The sequence below is a fragment of the Electrophorus electricus genome, chromosome 18, assembly GCF_041902795.1.
Source record: "Electrophorus electricus isolate QZ-2024a chromosome 18, ASM4190279v1, whole genome shotgun sequence".
Taxonomy (NCBI): Eukaryota; Metazoa; Chordata; class Actinopteri; order Gymnotiformes; family Gymnotidae; genus Electrophorus; species Electrophorus electricus.
The window spans coordinates 193,105-206,201 of NC_137514.1; positions in this window are offsets into that span (position 1 = coordinate 193,105).

Genomic DNA, 13,097 nt, shown 5'->3' on the forward strand with positions numbered 1-13,097 from the left:
GTGAAATGGTGGAGAGTGCTCTGTCCAAACTGAGGAAAGGAAACAGGGGTGCATAGAGAAAAATGTATATATGCAAGATAAATATATATACTCTATGTATGTACAAAAATATATTAACAATGTATGTACAATATATGTATATTATGATTATATACACAATGTACAATGTATATGGTTGGGTATATATGTACACAATCTACAGAATGTACAGTGCAGGTAAAATATGTAATATGGTTGGGTATATATATACACTGTTGTGGTCACTTCATTTGTTTTATTTTTTTCAAACCAGTGCAATACAAATTTTAAAAATAAAAATTCTGTAGAGTCCTCAAAACACACAGGTTAGTCAAAATGACATTTTCTATGAACTGAATCAGTGCTTGGCTGCGTTAAATGAGAGGCTCTTAAGTGGTGAACATACTCAACAGCCGGGGTCACAGTTCTTCAACCAATTTTGATAACGATGAACGAGTCCTAGAACATATGAAACGTGTAGAATTTCTCCCTTCAGATAATGCTGAAAACCGTACGCAAACGGAGCAAACGGGGTATGGGATAGATCCTGACATTAGAATGAATAATTCGTAGAAAAAAGTACAACAACACAGAAATTAGGAGGAGAGTTAATTTTGCCTCACTGGGTAATGTTAACAGTTTTGCAGAATTTTACAATTATGTTCTAGAGGTTATAAATGGCATGACGGATACCGTTAATGAAACAGCTGGTCCGAGATGCTGTAAAGTTTCTAGTTCAAGGTCCTAATCTGAATGTATCATCACATCTTGAGTTGAATAATGGGGCTGTGGAACTAGACACTTTTCTAACCACGCTTGAGAAAGCGATGCAGAGCAATCTTGAGATCCTGGCAAGTGATAGTATGGAATTTGTGATTCAGACAGTGCACCCACCCAAAGACGGTGTTAGGAGTAAAATAGCACACCTCTTCAGATCAGACGTTTTCCGAAAGAAGATGAGATAGCTGTATGTTTTTTTATAACACTAATAATAATCTATGCTTTGCCTTATGCTTCGCACAACTTTTGAATCCTCAGGAAACACCCCAACACATTGCAAATGTTGCATGTCAGATGCAGCATGGATTATCCGATAATGATATGGTTAGTTTTAACAATATAAACCGATTTTAGAAGTTATTGAATTGTAAAATAGTTGTGTTGTATCAGACGTTCAACAAAAGCAGTTACTTTTTTTTTAAACTAGCAGGACACCCCATGAGAAAACCATTTTCTTATTCTTACACGACAACCATTACTACGGTGTTAAAAATATTGAGGGTCTTTTTTCGGGTTTCCTTACGTCTGTTGTTTTTGTTACAAAGGGTTCACAAGTATGAGCAAACACAAATGCGAGTATTACTGTAACATATGTCTTGATCCTGAATGTAATAGTTTTACTCAGAATACGTTACAGTCTTCAGACTGTGTAGGTCAGATTACTGCTACGAAAAACACAAAGAAGAGATGGAAAACCTGTTGGGCGATACATATTTGTTATGCAAAATAGGTTTCTACTGCCCCAAATGTGGAATGGTAGAACATCTGAGCCCCTTTAGCACAGGTAAAAAAGAATATAAATGTGCTCAGCCTCGTTGCACAGTTTGTAATGAAAAAAGAGAAGCGTAGGTCAAACACGAATGTTTCATACAAACGTTACAGGTAGAGATGGCGGATGAACGTTACATATTTTATGATATAGAGTCCAGACAGGAAACGGGTGTGCATATAGCTAATTTTATATGCTGCGTGGGGTTTAATGGGGGGGGGGCAGCTGAAGGGGATGGGTGCATCTAAGCCTTTTTTAAAATGTTCTGTCAAAGAAAATTCGAAGGGTACACATTCGTAGCACATAACGCAAGGGGTTCTTTTGTTGAATGATCTTTTGTTGAATTATCTGGTGAAAGAAGGGGTTACTCCTACTATCATAGCGCTAAGGGGGAAAATTTTGTGCTTTGAAGATACCGCTTATTAGCAGAGATTTATAGACAGCCTCTCGTTCCTACTTATGAAACGTTTTGGAAACTTAGCACCATTCCAAAAGCCATGGGGTTTACAGATGCAAAAAAGGAACATTCCCCACTTCTACAACACCCTAGAGAATCAGAACTATGTGGGGTCGTATCCTCAGCCTGAGTTTTACGTTGTGGATACGATGAAGCCCAAAGAGAGGTAGGATTTCTTTGATTGGTATAACATGGTCACTGATAAAGTCTTTGACTTCAGAAAAGAGATTAAAGAATTCTGCTGTAACAAAAAGATTTTGAAAACGGTGTAAAATTTTCACGTGAGCATTCTGCGAGACACAGGCATTGATCCATTCAAGTCTGTTACCATAGCATCCGTCTGCATGAAAATATTCCGTACCATGTTCCTGCCCGAAAACACTTTGTCCATCCCTCCCCTAGATAATTACATCAACTGTCAGAAATCTTTCTCGACGCCGTCTATTCAATGGCTCGAGTACGTCTCAGACAAACAGAAGATACCCATTCAACATGCACTTAACAATAGGGAAACCAAGATCGTAAATTATTTTGTAGATGGTTACTTTGAAGATGGTTTCTTGGTTGTTTTTATCATGCACACCACACCCTTTAAGTAAAGCCCCAGAACAGTCTTAATAAAATTCAGACGCTGCAGTGCATTCACAAACTGTCTGTCACCGTCATATGGGAACATGAATGGAATGACATGAAAAAAAAAAATCAAGATGTAAAAAATTTCTCAAAACCTTTGACTTTCCAGAGCGCTTAAATCCTCGGGATGTGCTGTTTGGGGGGCGTACAAATGCCCTACAGCTGTATTACACAGCTCAACCTGGTGAAAGAATCAATTACTACAACTTCACCTCCCTCTACGCTTATGTGAATAAAGTAAAACTGTACCCTATAGGTCACCCTGTTATCCTTTATCGTGACTTTGGGCCATTGGAAAACTACTTTGGCATCATCAAGGTAAAGGTTTTACCTCCCAGGGGGTTGTGGGCTCCTGTTCTTCCCTACTGGGTAAAGAAGAAACTCTTGTTCCCTCTCTGTAGAACCTGCACTGAGCAACAACAGTGTAGCTGTGATCATAGGGATGATGAGAGGGCCCTGACAGGTGCGTGGTGCAGTATGGAGCTGATGATGGCCCTACAGAAGGGGTACAGATTGATGAATGTATTAGAGATCTGGAACCTTCCTAATAGATCAGGAGCTGTTTTCAGACTACATTAAAATGTTTTTGAAAACCAAAGAAGAGAGCTCAGGTTATCCTTCCTGGGTGGTTGATGAAACCACAAAAAAGGAGTATGTTCAAAAATATGAGAAGAACGAAGGGGTTAAGCTGGAGGAAGAGAAAATTTCAGTCAATCCGGTCAAGAGGTCCGTAGCTAAACTCGCGCTGAATTCTCTATGGGGTATGATGTGTCAAAAACCAGACAGGTCAAACATGGTTTTGATCAGAGATCCTGATGAGTTTTTAGAGTACATGTTCTCAAACCTGTACGATGTAAGTCATGTCTCTTTTCTGAATGACGAGGTGGCAATGGTGCAGTGGCTTTACAAGGACATCAGGTGCTGTAAACTGGGTAATGCTAACGTGTTCATAGGTATTTTTACGACCGCATATGCTAGGCCCGAGCTGTACAATTTTATAGATCGTTTACAAGACTGTTGCTTGTACACAGACACGGATAGCATCATTTTCAGAAGTCGTAAAGGTGATTGGATATCGTCTTTGGGTGATTACCTGGGGGGGTCTTACAAGTGAGTTGGACTCTGGTGATGAGATTGTAGAATTTGTCAGCTCAGGACCTAAAACATAGGACTCTCAAAGGTAAAACAACAATGAAAGCCAAGGGTCTCACTTTAAACTATTCAAATGCTAAACTCATAAACTTAACATACGAAAGCTTTGCCACACATTTACCATACAGGAAGGGTTTATGAATGTTTTTTATCAGATTTTACCTCAATGGTAATATCACTTATGAGAGATTTGCTAACAGGTATGTAGTGTGACTTGTCATACGTTAAAGTTATGATTTTGTTGTTCTTCCCAGTTATATGTACACATCTCAGCAAAGGAACAAAACTGTCCCCTACTCTCTGATATTGTATAATATCCAGATACACGAACATGGTGTAAAATCCTGCGTGAATGTTGGCAGGGAATGGTGCCTCTGGCTCATCACGTGTGAGAGGTTTATGATCCAGCCCTAGAATGTGTGAAAGGATTCCTTGAGTCCATAGCGACTCAATCAGGGTAACAGTATTATTGGCTTCTGATACTAAAGAACTCCACTGACTGTAAGACTCACATACTACACACATCAACTTTTCCAAATTATATAGAGATTTGATCTTATCGGTAATGCTTACTGTACTGGCTCTATTTTCAAGGGTTTTACAGAACAACTCTATCCTTACAGAACAACTCTATCCTTAGCGGGTGTCAAAGAGGTTTCCCATATGACCTGATCACCAGGGTTCAAGTTTTCATGCAGCTTACAGTAGTACTCGACGTCTTCGTGTACCTGCTTCCTGCACACACTATTGTTTTTTTCTATGAACTCTTTGAGAGCGGATTTGATGTTCTGTTCCTCCTGCAGGTCGGTTACCACTACCGGAGCAATAGCCTGAATCAACCATTTCACTGCGAGTTTTACTGTGTATGACTGTGTATGTGACAAATAAACCAAACTTGAACTTGAATCTTGCTAGAGGATGGAGGTATCTGAATGCCACACAGCTTCAAAGCTCTGGCTAGAGTGTGTATGAACCACGGTTTGAACAGTTTTTTTTTATCAGCTTAGGTGCGTTGAAGCTGAAATAGGATTCATCCGGATCGTACAGGCATGCGTGCTGACACTGACTAGGATGGTCAATAGCACAACCGTAAAAGTTTTCTCTCATATCTTCATCAATAATTCTATACATCAGATTCCCAGCTGGAACGACCGCCAGCACTGGTGTGTTGATGCACCCATTGGTTTCGTTGTTATTAACGTTTTCACAAAAGCTTGTTTCAGAGGGTCCGCTCTCACTGTCATTCACACCTGTAAGAGCTGCTTCTTCGTCATATGAGTTCATTGTTGGAGTATAGAATATGAGACCTGTTTCTAGACTCATCGTTTCAAGCTGTAATGTTAAGGTGAGTCCCTTTTTATATTAGATGGGTGGGGTGGGTGGGTTGTCCGCTTCAAACTTATCAGACAGCCTTACTTTTAAAGAATCAATACCCAAAACATGTTTCAACTGTTTAAATAACATATCGATCAAGCTGAAATACTTTTGCATCTGAAATCAGTTGCTACATCCAACAATCTCTCCAGATATCTGCACCAGGTTCGTGACGTTTATGGCCATGAATCACTGAGAAACAAATTTCTACCTCACCCTCGGAGATCATCTTCACCTTGACGTTGCACGTGCTATATGAAGGTCTCTGGCTTTTCCATTCATGTTCGCGAACACCCCCAGAACACCACAGCTCTTTCTCGTTAACGTAGTCAAATTCCGTGTGCCATCTTCTGAACTCTTTCCAGTCATAGTGATCAAACCCCACTTGTTCTGTAGCACATGTCCAATAGGTCTCACCTGGCTCCGAGATCATGAAAAGCATTAATTAGCCTTTTTACACATCAAAAACGTACCCCACATGACGATTATCTTTGAATACCCAATAATGAATTGAGTCACCCCACGCCGATTTGTTGATTCTTTCCATAGCAGCAAATCGCTTTTTAGGTGCGTACGAACATACGGGTGAGTGAGTGGGAGAGAGAGAGAGCGAGAGAGAGAGAGAGAGAGAGAGAGAGAGAGAGAGAGAGAGAGAGAACTGAGACCCATACACATGTTTGAGTATCAGTACATGACCGGCAACGGAGCAGAGCGGACATTAAAGACTGGGTGGTACATATTCATTTAAGACTCAACATTTATTTACTTTAATCACTTGATTATTTCTCAATTAATGATTAAAAAAAAATCAAATCAAGCAATAAATAATTTTGACTGTTAGTGTATACTATTACTCTCTCTTGCAGATTATGAGAGGAATGGGGAGTGCGGTGACGTTAGTCTGCAAAAGAATTCGGAACTCGACCGTGGGGAGGATCCCGTAATGGAGGTGGAGGAGGTCCTCCGTAGGGACCCTCCCTCTGTCAGTGACACCGCGACTGCAGACTACAGTGACAAGCCTCTGGCACCCAAGATTCCACCCAAGGCTCTGCCCACGGCACGCCACTCTGAAGCCAGCAAGCTGTGCCATGTGGCTTTCAGAGAGGCATTGCCGTTGTCCGGCGAGGATACTCCCTTCCTTAGGGCATGCAGCCCCAAAACTCATGTGCTCGTACCTAAGCCTCGTAGGGGCAAGAAGGAGGCAACACCAGTGCCCAGCCCAGAGACAGGCAAAGTAGCTGGTGTGCCTCCTGACATGGGTGCGCAGAAGTCAACGCCCCCCAAATCGGTTAGAGGCAATCCCCCACATGTGGGTCGGACTTCAGCCCAGCCGACGAATGGGGGAAAGGCCGGGGCTCTTGCTGGCTTCCCTGGACTCTTTAGCAATCCACTATGTAGTTTTGTACTTGTCCCTGTCACTGTGTCTGTCCCCATCACGCTGTCTGTGCCAATCGCTTTGTGTCAGTACCTGAACCTGTCAGTGTGTCCATCCTTGTGTCTGTTGTCATCCTGGTCCCTGTCCTTCCCCTCTCTGTCCTGCTCGTGCCAGCCCTTGTCGGGTGGCTCTGTCCTCCAGCCTCGCCATTTGGCGTTTGTTTTGGGGCAGTAGCCCGATATGTTGGCACGCTGGGACTCGCACCGTTGGGGTAGGGCTCTTCTTCCACTGAGCTCTGTAACACATTTTTGGATTATATTATGAATTATGTTATGGACGAGATTGAGAAAATAAACAGGTTAACGTCTGTGTTAACATGACATTGCTTTTTCAATGTCAATGTCAATGTCAATGTCAATGTCAATTTACTGTTCAATGTCAATTTACTGTTGTTAATACTGATTTGTATCCAAGTTAATAGTAAATATGCAGTCAACCACATGTGTACTTCAACCAATCCCCACTGCACTTTTAAAGAATTGTTTGTTTCTCAGCCTTAGCTCCTCATATCACATGAAAATAATAACTCTCTTTCTACAGGAAATGTCCCTTCTTATGTATATAACTGGTACTACAAGAAATGTCCCTTCAGAATTTAAGAATGTATCTGTCTGAGTTTAGTTGTGATAAGGACTCTTCTATCCATTGTCCTGTCTCAAACCTTCCCCTCTTGTCAAAAATTCTTGAATGTGTAGTAGGTGGTCAACTACAGAATCACCTTTCACGTTCCAGTGTGATAGGTGGTCAACTTCAGAATCACCTTTCATGTTCCAGGTTATCGGGGCTTTTATCAAAGGCTTCAGCTATAGTAAAAGTAATCTCCTTGTATTGCTTGATATGTCAACATTCTCTTTTACTTGACTAGTGGATTGGACTGTCTGGAACTGTGCTTGACTGGTTCAACTCTTACTTCTCTGGTCATTCTCAGTTTGTTTTTAACAATTGTGAAATCTCATCCTGTTCCAGTACAGCACGGTGTTCCTCTGGGCTCTGTTCTCAGGCCTACTCTTGTTTACATTCAATGACTTTCATTTGGGCATATTATTGGGGTGTTTGATTTGGATTTTCATATCTAAGCAGATCACATCCATATTTATATTACCACACTCTCTGATCTGTCCCATTCAATCGTGGTTCTTACATCTTACATCTTAATGAAGTGAAATCATGGATGCAGCATAAATCTTCTTAAATTGAATTTTTCTAAGTCTGAGGTTCTTTTAATTGGTAAAGCCTCTGTATTACAGAAAGATGACATCGGCCTTTCCACTATAAGAAATTTAGGTTGCTCCCTCTGTCTGTTCAGAATCTTGGTGTCCTTGTCAACCAGCTGACATTTGAGGCACATCCACGGTTTTATTACCCATTGACAACTGTAAAGGACTTTATACTGGCCTACCTGTAATTTGTGTTTTACGTAAATAAATGTTTCACAGCATCAAGGGAGACTGTGCGTTCTGCGGCACTCTGGACGTCACAGTAGGTTCATGTCACAGCAGCTTCTATACAATCGTAAATATTTCCATGGAGTACTCCTTGGTTGGCTGATCATGTACAGAAGGCCCCCACACATGATGATTTTAAGAAACTACTGGAAACGTTTAAACAATTAATGTTGTATTGGATTTTATTGTAGTGTAGGATTTGGTATACAAATGTCATTGTAGGATTGTTGCTTATTTTATTTCTTTCTGGTTTATTTGTATATAACTTACCTATTTGAATTATTTATTGTTTCTGGTATGTTTTTGTTTCCTCCAGAATTTTTTGGTAATTTGCAGTGCATTGTTTTCTAGTACTCAGTGTCATGTCCATATCTGGGTGGAGTGTAACGATTGCACACACAAGAAGAGGATCCAGTTGCAAAGGTTTTTTTTGAGCAACCAAACTATTACGTGCAGTAAGACAGGTAAGCGTTGTCGGGTTGGTCCGGGGTCGAAGCACGGGGTGGCGTTCAGGAGGTGTCCGAGGGTCAGACAGGAGACGAGGTCTAGAAAGCAGGCAGGAGTCAATAACCGGGAAAATACACAAATGAGGACCCGCTCGGTACGCTACATAGGTGAGCAATTGTTCGCGACTAGAATACGGGGAGGAGGAGCTTATAAAGAGGTTGGTAATGAAGGGAATAGGGATCAGGTGTGCGCTAGAATTCCGGTGAGTCAGATCGGGGGTGTGTGCGAGTGAGCATGGCTGTGCGGGGCTGAGAGTTGTTCCTGGGGTTCGTAACATGGATTTTCCATGTTCTCCCCAGAGCTTGCTTGGGTTTTCTTCCACAGTCCAAAATCCTGGATCCATTCTCCCAGAGGGCTGTAGTTTCTGATTGAATGATTCCGGCTGCGTGTAATTGGCTGTCGCTTCTCAGTGGCGTGTTGATGTGGAGGCATTTGTGCAGTGTGTTGACTGGAATTCTTGATTTATTGGAATAGATTAGAAATCTCCAAATCATTCAGCACAACTGTAAACTGATGTTTCTGGGCTCATTGTTAGTAAAGTGATCTTCTGTCTAATTGTAACGGCCTGAGTGGAGCAGGACGCACAGACTCCCTCAGAGACGGACGTTTATTAACTTACAACGCAGGCACTCACACAACATGAACGGTTAATATGTATACACATACAACTAGCGTGAACATTAACAACGGTAACATAAACAATGACTAACACTGATGCACACACACGCGTAACATTAAACCAGGTGCAGGTGTGTGCTTTCATGGAGGGCGTGGTTATAAATGTGACAACGTGACTCCCACTGCACGTGGCGGGCCACACCACGTGACCAGTGGCAGGGGGCAATGTTCTGTGACGCCAAGTTGAACTTTGTCAATAGACTTTCAGAACAAAAGATGGATGTACTACCTGCATTCAAGAATGTACAAGTCTGTATGGCTTTGTTCCACTTTTACCACTGGCTAAATGAGAACCCTTTACAAGTAAGCTAGCCTCGTTTCCAAAATGCTGTTGTAACATCCTCTTTCAGGATCCATATGTTAGCAATTAAGAATTAGCACTTGTGGCTGTCGTCTAGTATCTCTTTCCAGAAAGTACAAGCTTTTCCCTGTACACAATATTCAAAGGCCTTAATAAACATTCTATATTGCAGAGGATTGCCTTAAAAATGGGAAATCCCATTGGGGGAATAAGAAGATCATTTTGATGTTAATACAACATTCCTGCTATTTCATTTTGTCTTTGCAGCAAATTTATTGAAGCTATTTCATTTATGTCCAGAAGACATATGCACCTTTGTTTCTGGAGGTAACAATGCGGTATGAAGAAGCATTTGCCTTGCAGCTCCAGTTAAGTTCTACAGCTTTCTTTCTGGAATGGTTGGTAAAGAAACTCCTTTTGGTTTTGCTCCCTTTTTAAAATGGGACTCCATCCCATCAGTTATTACAGTCGGTGTTTTCAAATTTGACAGTTTAGCAGTAGAAGAAGCTATGTCTGCATCGTTCTATGTGCTCCTTTCTCCTCCTCAGCTCAGCTGCTTGCTTCTCCAGAATATACTTTTCCTATAAGGAAGCAGCGTGAGCAGCAAGCGCTTACTCTTTCTGCCTCAACTTGTAGGAGTGCAAACATACTAGATGAATGACTACACTTTGCAGATCTACAACTGGGGTGGCTGATTTTGACAAAGCTCTTCAATAATCCTTTTAGATTAGATGCTTTAGTTTACATTTCTTTGTTTATATAGGGATTCTAGTTTTCCAAGCAACGCCTTTTCTGTAAGTTTAACTGAGTGTTTCTTTCCCATCTCTGTTAGCATTAGCCCAGTTGTTCTGAGATGGAGCTGCAGCGAGCTTACACAGTATCATGAACCTTGACATCCATCTCAACCAAACAACTCACAATAAAAGTATTTATGTAAGATCAGTCATTTAAACCATTGTGTGTACATGATGCCATGTTAAATGGCCATTATCTATGTTCAGGGTAGCACTACCATACCTCCATACCCAGAAACCGGCCTTGTACAGACTGCCGTACCAAACATGTTTCTTCTTGCCGTGTGTTGTCAGATTGACTTATCCACACAACAAATCCCGTATCACTGCTCAGTGTGTTGAGAGTTTTGTCAGAGTAATCTCCAGCGACACCAGCGCACTCCCACAAGAGAGAAGCCGTATCACTGTTCAGAGTGAGGGCAGAGCTTAATTCAGTATTTTTAAGAATCACAAATATTCTTTGTTCATTTATTTATGTATTTATTTTTGGTGGCAGGTACAGTGAGTCATGTCATGCAATTTGCATTATATTTCTGGAAGGCAATAAATATGAATCATTTTACTATTCAGTATATTGCTTGTAATAAATGTATTCATGCAATTCAAATATGAATGTAGTAATTGGTCGTGTTTAATTCGTTATTTTTAAGAATCACAAATATTCTTTGTTCAAATATTATTTAGGAATGTATTTATTACTAAATAATATATCTATATAGTATGTTTTGCTTAATGAAACGTGTTATACTTTTGTAAAGAATTATTCAAACTTTTTTTCACTCTATACGGAATCACTAAACTCCATATTTGCGTTTTAAGCTCATGATTGAGTGCAGTCAACATTTTACATTACATCGTTTTGCTGGTTTCAAACTAATTACCAGTGTTTTCAAGGTAATTATGAGCTTGCAAAATTCACAATTTTAATAAGTCAATCCAGCACTTAAATACATAAATTATATAAAGTAGTTAGAAATCTTTCATTTATTTTAGGGAAATGCGTTGGTTTGGCTGTGAGTGCTCAGACTCTGCCGGACTTCAATGCCCACCACTTACAAACGCTATAAATGGTAACCATGACAGGAAGGCATTTTGATTCAGATTGTTTTTTTTGTGGACAAGAAATCGATTTTCTTTTGTGCTGATGAAACATTAAATTTAAGAAATCACCTTGATGGAAATTTACAATTATGCTTACAGGCACGCTAACCAGTATGTTTCACTTGGATGTTCACTAAGATTAAACTTCTTAAATGGATTTTGAGTGAGTGGAGCTACAGCACTGCCCAGTGGTCAAGAGTGGAACACCAAGTGTATTTTCGTCTTTTTATTACATTTTGCTAGAGAACTGGGTATTCTGCACATATTAAGTGTTCAGAAGAAAAATGTGAATTGTGCTTAAGTAACATCAGTGTGTAAGAGCCACTTAGCACTTTACAAATGCAGAAAGGGTCAGATAGTTCTCTGCAGTCCAACTTTGATGGCAGTTACAGTGATTGCTTGTTAAAGCCCACATACAATAGTGACACAATCACAGGCTTTCTTGTAGTCAATCCAGGTGGTGCACAGGTTAGTCTGTTGGTCTTACAGTCACGGGTGACTGTTTTATCCACCAGTAGCTGGTGCTTGGCTCCTCTGGTGTTCCTGCCAATGCCTCTCTGGGCCCCACTCATGTATTGAGCATGTGCCTACTCATCCTAGCTGCATCCTCTCTGTGCTGCCCTTTAACCTTCTTCTCCATGGAGGACACAATGTTCATCTTGTAGCCATCCATCTCAAATATCAATGTTGCCGTATACCATCTGGTTGGTACTTCACTTGGTCTTGTTGTTCTGCTAAAACAGGTGCTCAGCTTAGCCATGATCTTCAACTTCAGGTCAGCACAAAGGACACTGCCAAAGAGACCACACTGGAGAGGCCCTGGGCAGGATCTGAAACCATCAGTCTTCTTTACCAAAGTGAGGGTAAACCAGTGGTGTAACCCACTGAGCTAAGATGTACAGTGTTTGCTTGTGAGTGAGGATGGATAGTGGCCAGAATGCTCATGGCAAGGCAATGTGAATTATTGGAGTTTGAAAGAGGCATAAGAGTGGGTGACAGACAGATGGGATATTCTGTTTCACAACATTCCAAGTTGTGCAGGCATTTAATATTCCTCAATATACATTGTCACGTGTGAAAGGCATTACCACTCACAGTGGACAATGGACGTCACCGGTACACTCATAGAACTGATGCCATGTCGAGTTGTTGGACTTCGCTGGGCTAGAGAGGGTCTTACACCATACTAGTTCCTGACTTTTCATGCATAAGTGTATATTTACACAATGACATCATTTCCTGCAAAGTTGATGTTTTGCTGTTGCTGAAAAATAAAGTTGTCTCTGACATGTTCCTGTCCTTAATTTAATCTATATCTCAAAAATAAAAACATTTTGCAGTGGGTAAATGTTATTGGGCAAGACATCAGTGATCAGTGAACCCGTAGTGGTCCTACGTGTGCCGGTCGTCATTTGTGATGTTTCGCCATATTATTAATATATTTGCGATAAGACAGTGAAGAAATGTGGTTCAAACATTTCCTGAATCTGGGCAACTTCTCCTTTAAATTTTGTGAATGGTAAGAACAAAGAGAGGTTGATATACAAGTTAGAATATAGTTTAAGATTCACGTCACACGTCATCCGCCCCTCACCGTGTGATTCGCGTGTTCGTGTGTCACTCGGGTCTCAGTCATGTATTTGCCGTGTGTGT